Here is a 7,177-nt window from a genome sequence, read left to right on the forward strand (position 1 = left end):
AGATAATAAAATAGATTCATGATCCTTGAGTTTAGATAAAGCACAACCGAGGCTCGATAATGGTAACCAACGAACCTCATGAGTTTATTTACTATGGCTCTAGAAGTAACAGTCTAACAAAAATGGTGTACAGAAGAGGAAGAAGGAAACAAAGAGGAAAGAAAGAAGAGAGAGAGATGTGTTAGCACTGGGAAGAGAAAAACAGATAGTCACCACCCTGGATCCCGTGGCATCCCGTGGGTCCTTCACTGTTGATCCTCAGCAGTCAGTGGTGAGTGCACACCCATAGTGTCTCAGAGGGTCCTTTTATATCCATCTGAGTCAATCTGCTGTGGTCAGTTTGCACCGATCATTTTGTACCCGTTGCTTTTCCACCAATTACCTTGGTACACGTGGGTGTCTAAGGTGTGGTCTCTTGGCTGGACCTGGTGGGTCTCATCCCCTTGAAGTTTTTAAAAAAGTGTGTGGCCAGCAGGTCGAGGGAGGTTTTCCTTCCCCTCTACTCTGCCCTAGCGAGGCCCCATCTGGAGTTCTGTGCCCAGTATTTCTGGGCTCCCCAGTTCAAGAAAGATGAGTAGCTACTGGAGAGAGTCCAGAGGAGGGCTATGAGGATGATGAGGGGACTGGAGCATCTCTCCTATGAGGAAAGGCTGAGGGAGCAAGGATTGTTTAGCCTGAGGAAGAGAAGGCTGAGAGGGGACCTACTAAATGCTTATAAATATCTTAAGGGTGGGTGTCTGGAGGATGAGGACAGACTCTTCTCAGTGGTGCCCAGTGACAGGACAAGGGGCAATGGGCACAAACTGAAACACAGGAAGTTCTGTCTGAAGATGAGGAAGAACTTCTTCACTCTGAGGGTGACGGAGCCCTGGCCCAGGCTGCCCAGGGAGGCTGTGGAGTCTCCTTCTCTGGAGATACTCAAGAGCCGCCTGGACGCGGTCCTGTGCAGCCTGCTCTAGGTGACCCTGCTTTAGCAAGGCGGTTGAACTAGATGACCCACAGAGGTCCCTTCCAAACCCTAACATTCTGTGATTCTGTGAGGCGATGATGACACTAAGGCCTCTGTAATGCTGCCACCACCACGATGATAATCCGATTTCCCTAAATACCTAGTCCCCTTTAAATGTTCTTTGTCTGCCTCGCTTATTCCCTTTGCTTTTTTTCATTATTTCTTGTCTTTATTTAGTGCCTTTGCTTTTTAATTTTTCTCTCTAGATCTCTGTTTTAGTATACTGTCTCTAGTTCATATTTTTTTCCTTTAATTCCCGAATGGCTATCAATTGTAAATGCTCTTTCTATGTCTACTTTCATTCCTTTCGCTGTCTTTTTTAACTGCTTCTGGTTTGTCTTTAGTGCCCTTGCTTTTTAATTATTCTTTCTATGCCTACTTTTATCTTGTTCATTGCCTTTATTTTTTAATAATTTCTTCTCTTTCCTTAGTGCTGTCGTTTCTTAAAATTTATTGTCTATGCCTGTGTGTCCTGGGTTCAGCTGGAATGGAGTAAATTTTCAGAATAAGCCATTTGGGCTGACTCAAACTAGCCAATCAAATGGGATATTCGATACCATGTGACATCATGTTTGGTATTTAAATAGGGGAGCTGGCTGAATCAGGGAGATTTGCTACTTGGGAGCAAGCTGAGCATGGGGCTGTGAGAAAATTGCACTCTGTGTGTGTGTATATATATATTCATTTTAAATCAGTATTATTCTTGTTATTTTCTTTGCCCTTTCCTGTTCTGTTAAACTGTGTTTATCCCAATCCACAAGTTTTTGCCTTTTCCTTCTGACTCTTCTCCCCATCCCACTGGGGGTGGGGGGAGGGTGAGAGAGTATCCACGTGGTTCTTTGTTGTCTGCTGGGGCTAAACCATAACACTGTGTTTTAGTCTGCTGTTGCTGTTTTTTAGTCCTTTCCTCTCTTAATCCCTTGGCTTTTAAAAATCTCTACTTTTATCTCATTTGCTGACTTTATTTTTGATTATTTTGTCATCTTACACCTTAGTGCCATAGCTTTTTAAGTTTTCTTTTTATGTCTCCATTTTTGTTTGCCGTCATTTCTTTTTATGTTTTTCTCTTTATTTTCTGAATCTCCATTTGCTTTTTAAATTTTACACTTTTATCCCAGTTCATTGTCTTTAATTTGCTGTTATATTTTTAAGTATTTCTTGTTTCCTTAGTGTCATCACTTTTGAAATTTTCTTTCTCCATCCCTTTTAGTTTGCTGTCCCTTTTTTTTAGTTTTTCCCTTTATTTCCCTAATCTCCTTTGTTTTTAAAATTTTCCACTTTTATCTCGTTCACTACCTTTATTTTAAAATAAAAATCTCACTTTTCCTTAGTGCCATTGCTTTTTAGATTTTCTTTCTATGTCTTGATTGAATTCCTCATCACTATTTTAACTTTTGCTTATTTCCTTAATCCCCATTTAATTTAGAATTTTATGTCTACTTTTATCCCATTTGCTGTCTTTATCTCACTGTCCTTATATTAATTATTTCTTGTCTTTCATTAGTGCCTTTGCTTTTTAAGTTTTCTTTCTCCATCTCTTTTAGTGTGCTGTCCCTATTTGTTTTTTCCCTTTATTTCCCTAAATCTCATTCCTTTTTATATTTTATACATTTACCTAGTTTACTGTTTTTATTTTGCTGTTATTTCTTTTAAATATTTGTTTTCCATAGTTCTGCTGCTTTTAAAATTTTCTTTCTACATCTGTTTTTTGTCCCTATTTTAGTTTTTTCCCTTAATTTTCCTAAGCACACTCGATTTCAAAATGTTCTGTGCTTAAATTTTTTCCCTTTGATATCTTTATTTATTTCTTGTCTTTTATTTGTGCCCTCACCTATTACATTTCTTAAGTCTATGTTTGTTTGCTGTCCCTATATTTTATTTTTTCCCTTTATTTCCCTTATTTCCTTCTAATATTCTCTTTATACACCTGCTTTTATTTCCTTTGCTGTTTTTTTAAAAGTTATTTCTTGTCTTTCCTTAGTGCCGTTGATGTTTAAATCTTCTTTCTAGGTCTCCATTTTAGTTTGCTGTCTCTATTTTTAATTTTCTTCCTTATTTCCTTACTCCCCATTGCTTTTAAAATTTTCTGTCTACTTTTATCCTGTTTGCAGTCCTTATGTATCTACCTTTATTTTTAAATTATTTTGTCTTTCCTTAGTGCCCTTGTTTTTTAAATTTTCTTTCTACATCTCTGTTTTAGTTGGCTATCGATATTTCACAATTACTTCCTTTACTTCCCTAATACCTATTGCTTTTTAAATGTTCTTCATATGCCTACTTTTTTCCCTCCAAAGTCTTTATTTTCAGTTATTTCTTCTCTTTATTTAGTGCCCTCACTTTTTAGATGTTCTTTCTAGTTCGCTGTCCAAATTTTTCAACATTTTCGCTCTATTTCTTCCACAGCAAACGGCTGCAGTGGGGTCCAGGGGAGAGGGTGATGTGCTGTTGGGCTGGTGCAACTGCCCCTGTTCCATATGGGTTCCAGCTGTGGGCTGGAGCTGCCCAGGTGGGTCACGTGAGTTGAGGATGGGGTTGGGCCAAGGTGTTAAAAAGGCTGCAGGGCTGACCCCGTCCTTAGCCTCCAGCCTCACAGGCTGCACCTAGTAGGGCTGCCCCAGCCCTGCTGTGCCAAGGGGCTCCGGCTGGGGAGGGGGCTGCCCTGGCATGCCTGCCTGCAGGAGCTGGCTGAGGAGTGGAATGAAGGGGGTTTGGCAGGCAGCTGCTTCCAGCAAGAAACAGCCAGTCCCCATGGTGCAGAAGGATGGCTCCCAGCCATCCCTGACAGAGTGCACCAGCAGCACACAGCTCCGGGAGCTCTCTGCTTCCGTCAGCTGCACGTGTGAGCTGCCATGCATCCAGGAAGCCTCGTGGGAGAGAAACATCGAGGCACCCACCACCTGCTCCTGGGTGGGTGAGGGTCAGGCAACTGGCACAGCAGAGGACGAAGGTGGCAGAGAGAGAAGCCTTGGGGCAGTGAAAGTCTCCTGCCAGTGCCAAGAGCTGTGGTGAGTTGTGTGTCTGGGCCCATCCCTGCCGCGCTTCTCCAGATCTCTGCCTCTCCCTGCCTCCATCTCCTTTTCAGGCTCTCTGGCTCCCTGAAGTTTTTGCTCTTCTGCCAACACTGCCCTGTATCTTGTTGCCTTCTACATTTCCTTTCTATATCTCTCCCTTTTTGTCTCCCCACCTGTTACTGTTTCATTCTTCCCACACAGCCTTCTTCCCCCTTTCTTGGGAAAATTGCAGTTCTGGGTCTCCCTCTACCCAGTGACCTGTGTCTGTTTGGGGTGACCCCTTCTGCTCTGCATTGCATTGCTCTTCCAATGTCCCTTCCTTGGGGCTGTCGTCACGCTCTCTCTCCCAATGTTTAACTTCTTACCTGTACTGCCAGTACCCCATTGCTTTTTAAATTTTCTCCCTACGTCTACATTTAACCAGTTCCCTGTCTGTGTTTTATTAATTCATGCCTGTCTTCTACTTCATTGCTTTTAAAATTTTGTTTCAACTATTTACTTTGCTGAGACTATTTAGGTTTTTTTTTGCCTCTCTGTTCTTCATCGCTTTACTTTTTAATTTTTCTTACTTAGTCAAATTTTATCCAGTTTGCCGTCTCTATTTTTCAATTTTTTTTCTGTCTGTCTCTTACCACATCACTTTCAAAATTCTCTTGGTATGCCTACTTTTATGAAGCTGCTAATCCCTATTTTTAATTGTTCTTTGTCAGTCATGTACCCCTTGGCTTTAAAATTAAGTTTGCTGTTCCTATTTTAAAATTTTATTTCTTTATCTCCCTAATTGCTGTTGCTTCCTAAAAGTTCTGTCTATTTTTATCCTATTTGCTGTGTTTATTTGTTAATTTTTTCCTACTCTCCTTAGTGCCATTGCTTTTTAAATTTTCTTTCAACATCTTGGTTTTAATTCACAGTCCCTATTTTTAAATGTTTTTCTGTTGTTTCCCTAATCCCTATTGTTTATTAAATTGTCTACTTCTATCACATGCGCTGGATTTATTTTGTCTCTTTTCTTAGTTCCTTTGCTTTTTAGATTCTCTTTCTATGTGTCTGTTTTAGATTACTGTCCCTATTTTATAATTTTCCCCCTTTATTTCCCTAATCTCCATTGTTTTTAAATTTTCTACTTTTATCTCCTTTGTTGCCTTTATTTTTGAATTATTTTTCCTCATTTTTCCTTAGTGCCATTGCTTTTTAGATTTTCTTTCTATGTCTCCACTTTAGTTCACAGTCACTACTTTCTAATTTGTGGCACGCGATGCAGATCAACGTGCTTTGTGCTGCTGCTGTGCTCACTGCTGCTTCCGGTAACGAAATTTTTAGGAACTACTTAGCATATTTATTACTTTTCTGATAACTAATTAGCATATGTAAATATCTTTCACATATGTCTGTTAGCATCTTTGGGTGGTCTTTGGAGGTCCCAAGATGAAGGCCCATCCTCTTCATCACAGTGTTCGCTGATTGACTTCTGTTTCTGTGCAAACTCATTTCTAGGATCACGTACATCATGTCCTTCAGGTGGTTTGGCTCCGGTCTTGTTGCTCTCTTGGTGCCTCCTTGTCTCTGTAGCTTGGCATGTTTGCCCTCTCAAGGCCGAGCTGTCTGGAGTAGAATTATTTAGGAGTCTCTTTTATCCCACAGTTACCCAATTATTTGCTGGGAACCAAGACCACTTTTGTTTCACTAAATTATTTTGTCTAATGACTAAGTGATAGCTTGTGCCCATGTCCATCCACTACTTTCCTTAATAAGAAAACAGGGATTAATGTAACAGTTACATCATTGAATCACTATGCATGCAAGTTACAGTACTAAAGACTACTAAAAACTAGAAAATATTAAGGCTTTTTTGTTATAGTCTTTGTATTGCTGCCTATCTCTGTCCAGTTTACTTTCTGTTTGTTGGAGGTTTTTTTGCCCTTCATTCCTCTGCCTTGCTCTGTGTTCCCTCCCTTTAGCTCCCCCAGTGTCCTGCTGTGTGTTACTGGTCCTTCTCCATGTTGATTTCCCCACCTCCACCCTCCCGTTGCTCTATCCCTCTGTCCTGCTGCATGGAAGTATTTTTTTTTTATTCTCCATTTCTGTTCTTCTGCCTGTGGCTGTTTTTTTGTTCTCTGCCTCTTTCCTGCTCCCCACCCTCGCCTTTCTCTTGCTGTCATTCTTTCCTCTTCCCTGTACCTCTGCTTTTTTGTATCCTTGCACCCCACTCCCTCAGTCTCACTCCATCGTGCTGTCTTGCTCCCCATCCCTCTCTCTTCCTTTCTACCTTTCCAATGTGTGTGTCCCTCAGGCCCCCCTTGTATGTGTCCATGTCACAGTCTTTCTGTCTATACCCTTCTGTCATTCTCCTTCTCTTGCTCTTGGTCTTCTCTCTGTTCCTCTATCCTGCGGCCCATTGCTGTTTTTTCCTCCTCCATCCCTTTGTCCCACTCCCTGTCCTTGTCATTTTGACCTTTGGTCTGCCTCTCATCTTTGCTCGTTTTCTCCGTCTCTGTCCTTTTCCCTGTACCTTTTTCTCTCTGCTCCTCAGTCCTTCTCCCTTATCTTGTTTTTCTCTTTCTGCCATCCCTCTCTTTTTCTCTGTGACCCTGTGTGCTCTTCTGCTTCTCAATTTGCAGTTGTCTTATGTGTCCCCCTTCTCTGTGTCTCTCTTCTGCTGTCCTGCTCCCCAGCCCTACTATTTATTGCTTCACCCCTTGGTCTTGCTCTCAGCCCCTGTTTTCTCTCGTGCTCTGCCTCTCTGCCGTTCTCTCTGTTGCTCTCATTTGCTGTCTGTCCCAGCATCCTGATCCCTATCATTCTGTATTTTAAAGTATCTTTCTTTCTGGTGTCCTGTCCCTCAGCTGTTTTTTCAATCACTCTGTCCTTCCTCCTGTCTTTTCCTTGTCCGTCTGGCTTGCTACCCATCATTAATTTTTACTTTCTTTCTCCATCTCTCTGCCTCCATCCGGTCACTCTACTCCTCTCTCTGTCGTAAATGTTTCTTTCTCCATTTCTGCCCTGCTCCCTGTCATTATATTCTCTCTGCCCTAGGTCGAATCTTGGTTCCTGCAAGTGCTTCCTCTTCTCTTGGTGCTCCTACCACCCCATCCCTTGGGCTGTTTGCTTTCTAATGGTAGCTGATGTTGTTCACACATCCTCTGTCTTGCAGTTGTTG

The sequence above is a fragment of the Opisthocomus hoazin genome, chromosome 21 (assembly GCF_030867145.1).
Source record: "Opisthocomus hoazin isolate bOpiHoa1 chromosome 21, bOpiHoa1.hap1, whole genome shotgun sequence".
NCBI lineage: Eukaryota > Metazoa > Chordata > Aves > Opisthocomiformes > Opisthocomidae > Opisthocomus > Opisthocomus hoazin.